Below are 9,658 nucleotides of genomic sequence, written 5' to 3' on the forward strand. Positions count from 1 at the left end.
CCTCCCCCCCCCCCCCCCCCCCCCCCCCCCCCCCCCCAACACTGGTGACCAAAATTCTAGTCTCTCTTTAAGTACTGATGAAGGGTCATATGGACTCAAGACGTTAACTGTATTCCTCTCCGCAGATGCTGTCAGACCTGCTGAATTTTTCCAACTATTTTTGTTATTGTCCCCCCCCCAACATTTCCCACCTTCTCCCAACACAGCACTGCCCCCACTCTTCCCCTCCAATGCATAACCCTCTCTACCACACACCCACCGAGGCCCCCCCTCCGCCCAACCCCCCCGCTCTCCACTGAGGCTCCATGTCAGGAACTAAAGGACCCTGGCTTTGCCTAATGGTGAAATCCATCATTGCAACGAATTCTGAAGCCTAGTCAGTGCTTCCTTCCCTGTCTGTCTGTTTAACTTGTACCAACAAGACATTCAGAAACATCAACCTGCAGCTGAACCTCGGAGAGAGATGAATTTTTTTGTTTACACACTGGTCACATTCCAATTGTCAGTGACAATGTCTGCAGCAATGGACGGGTCAGTTCTGTTCTGAAATATGTTTGATTTCTGAATTCTATAAAGTGTGATAAGCAGCAGCACTATTCAATATAACCTTCCAGGGCTTTCAAACTTATTTTTTTATATTAATAAAATTGTAAACATTGTGACAGCTGATGTAATAAAGATACTAATTTTATTATTGCTCTCCACGAGTGTGAATTTATCTGAAGTACCCACTGCTCTCCCCTTGACGTTCCTCGAGCACAGTGTGCTCAGAGACAGGACTTGCGAACATCTGACACTAACCTAGGATTTTCTGACTTGCCTCATTGTTTTTAATTTCCATAATTCCTGATTAATATTACACAGATGAAGCAGCTACTGATATTTGAATGACAAAATGCAGCAAGATTTTCAGATTGACATAAAGGAAAAGGAACAATCGTGAGCTATTCCTCCAGATGTTAATGTTAACCAGATAAGATCCAGTATACTGCTCTAATCTCTACTCCCTCTGCTCACAATATAACCCACACTCATTCCAGCGCTTTACATGATCCAGTCTAACATATTGCTGGAGACACGGTCCCTGAAACACAGAACTGTATCATGTAGGATAAAGGTCTGACACGTATAGGATTAATGTGGGACTGAGTACCGCCCACACACTGATGTAAGAGAGCACGTGACCCGCACCGAGGAGTCAGTGTTGTGCTGGACAGAGCCATGTGCAGAAGCAAGCATGGAGACTGCATCTAGTTTAGACCTTTACTATACCTATGTATACAGTTTCAAGTAGTTAATAAATACTTACTGTCGAACTACCCAAGACTATGAATACCTTAATAAATCCTCCCAAACTATGCCAACACCTTACAACATATAGCACGCTGCTGTACACATTCCACCCTCTTCAATCTGCTCTGTACAAACCCATAACCTCTCCCACCTCAAAGGACAAGGGAAGATAGACTGCAGCAGTTCAAAAACACGGCTCACCACCACCTTCACATGTGCATTTAGAGATAGGCAACAAATGCTGTCAGCAATGGCCACATCCCATAAAAGAATAAAAAAGTGTGTACGTGGTAATGTGTATCAAATTGAGTATATGTGTATGCTGCAGTCGATGTGCTGTTAGGGAGTTCCAGGATTTTGACCCAGCAACAGTGAAGAAAGGGCCGATATATTTCCAAGTCAGGATGGTGAATGGCTCGGAGGGGAACTTCCAGGTGGTGGTGTTCCCATCTGTCTGCTGCCCTTGTCCTTTTAGATGGGAGAAGTCACGGGTTTGGAAGGTGCTGTTGAAAGACACTTGGCAAATTGTTGCAGTACATCTGGTAGATGGTACACACATTTAAGTTGGTGGTTGGGCTGCTGATCAAGTGGGCTGCTTTGTTCTGGATGGTGTTAAGCTTCTTGAATGTTGGAGCTGCACTCATGCAGACTACCGGGGGATATTCCACCACACTCCTGATTTGAGCTTTGTACTTGATAGAAGGGCAGGATGTGGATTACTCGCTGCAGGATTCCCAGCCTCTGACCTGCTCTTGTAGCCACAGTATTTATATGGCTAGTCCAGTTCAGTTTCTGGTCAATGTTAATCCCCAGGATGTTGATATTGGGGGACTCAGCAATGGTAATGCCATTGAACATCAAGGGAGGATGGTTAGACTAACTTGTTGGAGATGATCATTGCCTGGCACTTGTGTGGCATGAATGTTATTTGCCACTTGTCAGCCCAAGCCTGATGATGTCCGGTTTTTGCTGCATTTGGACATGGACTGCTTCAGTATCTGAGGAGTCGCGAATGGTGCTAAACATTGTGCAATTATCAGCGAACATTCTCACTTCTGACTTTATGATGGAAGGGAGGTCTTTGATGAAGCAACTGAAGATGGCTGGGCCTATAGGATACTATCCTGAGGAACTCCTGCAACAATGTCCTGGGACTAAGAGGGTCGGCCTCCAACGACCACAACCATCTGCCTCTGAGCTAGCTATGACTGCAACCAGTGGAGGGTTTTCCCCCTGATTTCCATTAACTTCAATTTTACTAGGCTTTCTTGATGCCACATTTGGTCAAGCGCTGCTTTTGTTTCAAAGGCAGTGACTCTTACCTCTGGAATTCATCTATTTTGCCCCTGTTTGGACCAAGGCTGTACTGACATCTGGCAGAACCCTAATTTGACATCAGTTAGGAGGTTATCAATAAGATCCATGTGATTGCACTGTTTACGCACTATTGCCACTCATACACAGTGCTCTACACATGTCCCACATCGCTCTATTACATACCTCACTCATACACACGCTCAATGCTAAACAGACTCCATTAGAACATACACAGGAAATGGACGAGGTCCTTCAGCCCCTCAAGCCTGTTCTACCATTCAACGAGATCATAGCTGATCCATGACTTAACTCCATATACTTGTCATTGCCCCATATCCCTTAATACTTTTGGATAACAAAAATCTACCAATCTAAGATTTAAAATTAACAACTGATTGGGAATCAATTGCCATTTGTGGAAGAGAATTCCAAACATTTTTCAGCGCCTGTGTGTGAAAGTGTTTTCGAATTTCACTCCTGAAAAGCCTGCCTCTAATTTTTAAACAAAGATCCCAAGTCCTAAACTCCCCTCCCAACTAGCGGAAATAGTTTCTCTCTATCGACCTTAACCGTTCTCCTTAATATCCCAAAAACTTCTATCAAATCACCCCTTAACCTTCTAAATCTCAGGGAATAGAATCATAGGGAGGAATCTCAAGGCCCTGTTTGGGTGGGGCCCTGTTTGGGTGGGGCCATGGAATGCAGCAAGCGGTTCAAAAATCCATCGAGCTCGGCGGGACCTTAAACCCTCGCCAGCGTAAAATTCTGCCCAAAGTTTGTGTACCCTCCCCTGGCAATTTAACTCTTTGAATCCAGGTATCATTCTGGTAAATCCCTGCTGTGCTCACTCCAAGGCCAATCTACCCTTCCTAAGGCGAGATGTCCAGAACAGCTCACGGTAACTCCAGGAGCAGAATTTTAATGCTGATCGGGCGAGCGCCGCCCACCCAATCGGGCGCAGGATGGCGTCGAGCGAGTGTCCCACATTCGCGTGATATTTTGCTCGGTGGGAGAGAGCAAAAGTCCAAAGCGTCCCTGCCGACAATTAAGGGGGTAATTAAGCCCATTTTAACGGCGCAATTGTCTGCGATTTCTAATCGCCTGTCCAATCTTCCGGCTGGTGGACGGGTGAATCGGCCAGCCAGCCTTTATATTTTTCATCCTGGCGCACGCCCGTTGGACTGAAAATCGTAATGACACGCGGTGATGTCGGGACACACACCTGACGTCACCGCGCATCATTTTACACATCAGCGAACAGGCTCAGAAGACATGACCCGCACTTTACAAATCCACACTGGCTCTCTCTGATCAGCTGACCATTCCCAAGGTGTTCACTCGCTCTAACCTTAATTAATGGCTCCAATGATTTCCTGACAACAGATGTTAGGCTAATTGGTCCTTGGTTTCCCACTCTCATCTTTCTTAAATAGCCGAGTGACTGCACAATTTTCCAATAGTCCGCGAATCAACTTCAGGACATTAAAGTCCAGCTCGAAACACAGACCCAGCTCTATACACACTCCTGGCTTTATACACAGACCCAGCTCCATACACACTGCTAGCTCTATACACAGACTCAGCTCTGTACACGCTCCTGGCTCTGTACACAGACCCAGCTATATACACACTCCTGACTCCAAACACAGACCCAGCTCCATACACACTTCTAGCTCTATACACAGACCCAGCTCTGTACACACTCCTAGCTCTATACACAGACCCAGCTCTGTACACACTCCTAGCTCTATACACAGACCCAGTTCTGTACACACTCCTAGCTCTATACACAGACCAAGCTCTGTACACACTCCTAGCTCTATACACAGACCCAGCTCTGTACACACTCCTAGCTCTATACACAGACCCAGCTCTGTACACACTCCTAGCTCTATACACAGACCCAGCTCTGTACACACTCCTAGCTCTATACACAGACCCAGCTCTGTACACACTCCTAGCTCTATACACAGACCCAGCTCTGTACACACTCCTGGCTCTATACACAGACCCAGCTCTGTACACACTCCTGGCTCCAAACACAGAGCCAGCTCAATACACGCTCCTGGCTCCAAACACAGACCCAGCTCCATACAGACTCCTAGCTCTATACACAGACCCAGCTCTGTACATACTCCTGGCTCTGTACACAGACCCAGCTCTGTACATACTCCTGGCTCTGTACACAGACCCAGCTCTGTACATACTCCTGGCTCTGTACACAGACCCAGCTCCATACAGAGTCCTGGCTCTGTACACACTCCTGGCTCTATAGACAGACCAGCTCTGTACACACTCCTGGCTCTATACACAGATCCAGCTCTGTACACACTCCAGGCTCTGTACACAGACCCAGTTCTGTACACACTCCTGACTCTATAGACAGACCAGCTCTGTACACACTCCAGGCTCTGTACACACTCCAGGCTCTGTACACAGACCCAGCTCCATACACACTCCTGGCTCTGTACACAGACCCAGCTCCATACACACTCCTGGCTCTGTACACAGACCCAGCTCCATACACACTCCTGGCTCTGTACACAGACCCAGCTCCATACACACTCCTGGCTCTGTACACAGACCCAGCTCCATACACACTCCTGGCTCTGTACACAGACCCAGCTCCATACACACTCCTGGCTCTGTACACAGACCCAGCTCCATACACACTCCTGGCTCTGTACACAGACCCAGCTCCATACACACTCCTGGCTCTGTACACAGACCCAGCTCCATACACACTCCTGGCTCTGTACGCAGACCCAGCTCCATACACACTCCTAGCTCTGTACGCAGACCCAACTCCAGACACACTCCTGGTTCTGTACGCAGACCCAACTCCATACACACTGCTGGTTCTATACACAGACTCAGTTCCGTACACACTCCTGGCTCTATACACAGACCCAGTTCTGTACATGCTCCTGGCTCTATACACAGACCCAGTTCTGTACACGCTCCTGGCTCTATACACACACCCAGTTCTGTACACGCTCCTGGCTCTATACACAGACCCAGTTCTGTACACGCTCCTGGCTCTATACACAGACCCAGTTCCGTACACGCTCCTGGCTCTATACACAGACCCAGTTCTGTACACACTCCTGGCTCTATACACGGACCCAGTTCTGTACACACTCCTGGCTCTATACACAGACCCAGCTCTGTACACACTCCTGGCTCTATACACAGACCCAGCTCTGTACACACTCCTGGCTCTATACACAGACCCAGCTCTGTACACACTCCTGGCTCTATACACAGACCCAGCTCTGTACACACTCCTGGCTCCGTACACAGACCCAGCTCTGTACACGCTCCTGGCTCTACACAGAGACCCAGTTCTGTACACGCTCCTGGCTCTACACAGAGACCCAGTTCTGTACACGCTCCTGGCTCTACACAGAGACCCAGTTCCGTAAACGCTCCTGGCTCTATACACAGACCCAGTTACGTACACACTCCTGGCTCTATACACAGACCCAGTTCTGTACACAATCCTGGCTCTATACACAGACCCAGTTCTGTACACACTCCTGGCTCTATACACAGACCCAGTTCTGTACACACTCCTGGCTCTATACACAGACCCAGTTCTGTACACACTCCTGGCTCTATACACAGACCCAGTTCTGTACACACTCCTGGCTCTATACACAGACCCAGTTCTGTACACACTCCTGGCTCTATACACAGACCCAGTTCTGTACACACTCCTGGCTCTATACACAGACCCAGTTCTGTACACACTCCTGGCTCTATACACAGACCCAGTTCTGTACACACTCCTGGCTCTATACACAGACCCAGTTCTGTACACACTCCTGGCTCTATACACAGACCCAGTTCTGTACACACTCCTGGCTCTATACACAGACCCAGTTCTGTACACACTCCTGGCTCTATACACAGCCCCAGTTCTGTACACACTCCTGGCTCTATACACAGCCCCAGTTCTGAACACACTCCTGGCTCTATACACAGCCCCAGTTCTGTACACACTCCTGGCTCTATACACAGACCCAGTTCCGTACACAGTCCTGGCTCTATACACAGACACAGTTCCGTACACACTCCTGGCTCTATACACAGACTCAGTTCCGTACACGCTCCTGGCTCTATACACAGACCCAGTTCCGTACACACTCCGGGCCCTATACACAGACCCAGTTCTGTACACACTCCTGGCTCCAAACACAGACCCAGCTCCATACACACTTCTAGCTCTATACACAGACCCAGCTCTGTACACACTCCTAGCTCTATACACAGACCCAGCTCTGTACACACTCCTGGCTCCAAACACAGAGCCAGCTCAATACACGCTCCTGGCTCTGTACGCAGACACAACTCCATACACACTCCTGGCTCTGTACGCAGACCCAGCTCTGTACATACTCCTGGCTCTGTACACAGACCCAGCTCCATACACACTCCTGGCTCTGTACAGACTCCTGGCTCTATAGACAGAACAGCTCCGTACACACTCCAGGCTCTGTACACAGACCAAGCTCTGTACACACTCCTGGCTCTGTACACAGACCCAGCTCCATACACACTCCTGGCTCTGTACACAGACCAAGCTCTGTACACAGACCAAGCTCTGTACACAGACCCAGCTCCATACACACTCCTGGCTCTGTACACAGACCCAGCTCCATACACACTCCTGGCTCTGTACACAGACCCAGCTCCATACACACTCCTGGCTCTGTACGCAGACCTAACTCCATACACACTCGTGGCTCTGTACGCAGACCCAACTCCAGACACACTCCTGGCTCTGTACACAGACCCAACTCCATACACACTGCTGGTTCTATACACAGACTCAGTTCCGTACACACTCCTGGCTCTATACACAGACCCAGTTCCGTACACGCTCCTGGCTCTATACACAGACCCAGTTCTGTACACGCTCCTGGCTCTGTACACAGACCTAGTTCTGTACACGCTCCTGGCTCTATACACAGACCAAGTTCCGTACACGCTCCTGGCTCTATACACAGACCCAGTTCTGTACACACTCCTGGCTCTATACACAGACCCAGTTCTGTACACACTCCTGGCTCTATACACAGACCCAGTTCTGTACACACTCCTGGCTCTATACACAGACCCAGTTCTGTACACACTCCTGGCTCTATACACAGACCCAGTTCTGTACACACTCCTGGCTCTATACACAGACCCAGTTCTGTACACACTCCTGGCTCTATAGACAGGCCCAGTTCTGTACACACTCCTGGCTCTATACACAGACCCAGTTCTGTACACACTCCTGGCTCTATACACAGACCCAGTTCTGTACACACTCCTGGCTCTATACACAGACACAGTTCCGTACACACTCCTGGCTCTATACACAGACTCAGTTCCGTACACGCTCCTGGCCCTATACACAGACCCAGTTCCATACACACTCCTGGCCCTATACACAGACCCAGTTCTGTACACACTCCTGGCTCCAAACACAGACCCAGCTCCATACACACTTCTAGCTCTATACACAGACCCAGCTCTGTACACACTCCTAGCTCTATACACAGACCCAGCTCTGTACACGCTCCTGGCTCCAAACACAGAGCCAGCTCAATACACGCTCCTGGCTCTGTACGCAGACACAACTACATACACACTCCTGGCTCTGTACACAGACCCAGCTCTGTACATACTCCTGGCTCTGTACACAGACCCAGCTCCATACAGAGTCCTGGCTCTGTACACACTCCTGGCTCTATAGACAGACCAGCTCTGTACACACTCCAGGCTCTGTACACAGACCAAGCTCTGTACACACTCCTGGCTCTGTACGCAGACCCAGCTCCATACACACTCCTGGCTCTGTACACAGACCCAGCTCCATACACACTCCTGGCTCTGTACACAGACCCAGCTCTATACACACTCCTGGCTCTGTACACAGACCCAGCTCCATACACACTCCTGGCTATGTACACAGACCCAGCTCCATACACACTCCTGGCTCTGTACACAGACCCAGCTCCATACACACTCCTGGCTCTGTACACAGACCCAGCTCCATACACACTCCTGGCTCTGTACACAGACCCAGCTCCATACACACTCCTGGCTCTGTACGCAGACCTAACTCCATACACACTCGTGGCTCTGTACGCAGACCCAGCTCCATACACACTCCTGGCTCTGTACGCAGACCTAACTCCATACACACTCGTGGCTCTGTACGCAGACCCAGCTCCATACACACTCCTGGCTCTGTACGCAGACCCAACTCCATACACACTCCAGGCTCTGTACGCTGACCCAACTCCAGACACACTCCTGGCTCTGTACGCAGACCCAACTCCGTACACACTGCTGGTTCTATACACAGACTCAGTTCCGTACACACTCCTGGCTCTATACACAGACCCAGTTCCGTACACGCTCCTGGCTCTATACACAGACCCAGTTCTGTACACGCTCCTGGCTCTGTACACAGACCCAGTTCTGTACACGCTCCTGGCTCTATACACAGACCAAGTTCCGTACACGCTCCTGGCTCTATACACAGACCCAGTTCTGTACACACTCCTGGCTCTATACACAGACACAGTTCTGTACACACTCCTGGCTCTATACACAGACACAGTTCTGTACACACTCCTGGCTCTATACACAGACCCAGTCCTGTACACACACCTGGCTCTATACACAGACACAGTTCTGTACACACTCCTGGCTCTATACACAGACCCAGTTCTGTACACACTCCTGGCTCCAAACACAGAGCCAGCTCAATACACGCTCCTGGCTCTGTACGCAGACACAACTACATACACACTCCTGGCTCTGTACACAGACCCAGCTCTGTACATACTCCTGGCTCTGTACACAGACCCAGCTCCATACAGAGTCCTGGCTCTGTACACACTCCTGGCTCTATAGACAGACCAGCTCTGTACACACTCCAGGCTCTGTACACAGACCAAGCTCTGTACACACTCCTGGCTCTGTACACAGACCCAGCTCCATACACACTCCTGGCTCTGTACACAGACCCAGCTCCATACACACTCCT

Source organism: Carcharodon carcharias, chromosome 23 (genome assembly GCF_017639515.1).
Source record: "Carcharodon carcharias isolate sCarCar2 chromosome 23, sCarCar2.pri, whole genome shotgun sequence".
NCBI classification, from domain to species: Eukaryota; Metazoa; Chordata; class Chondrichthyes; order Lamniformes; family Lamnidae; genus Carcharodon; species Carcharodon carcharias.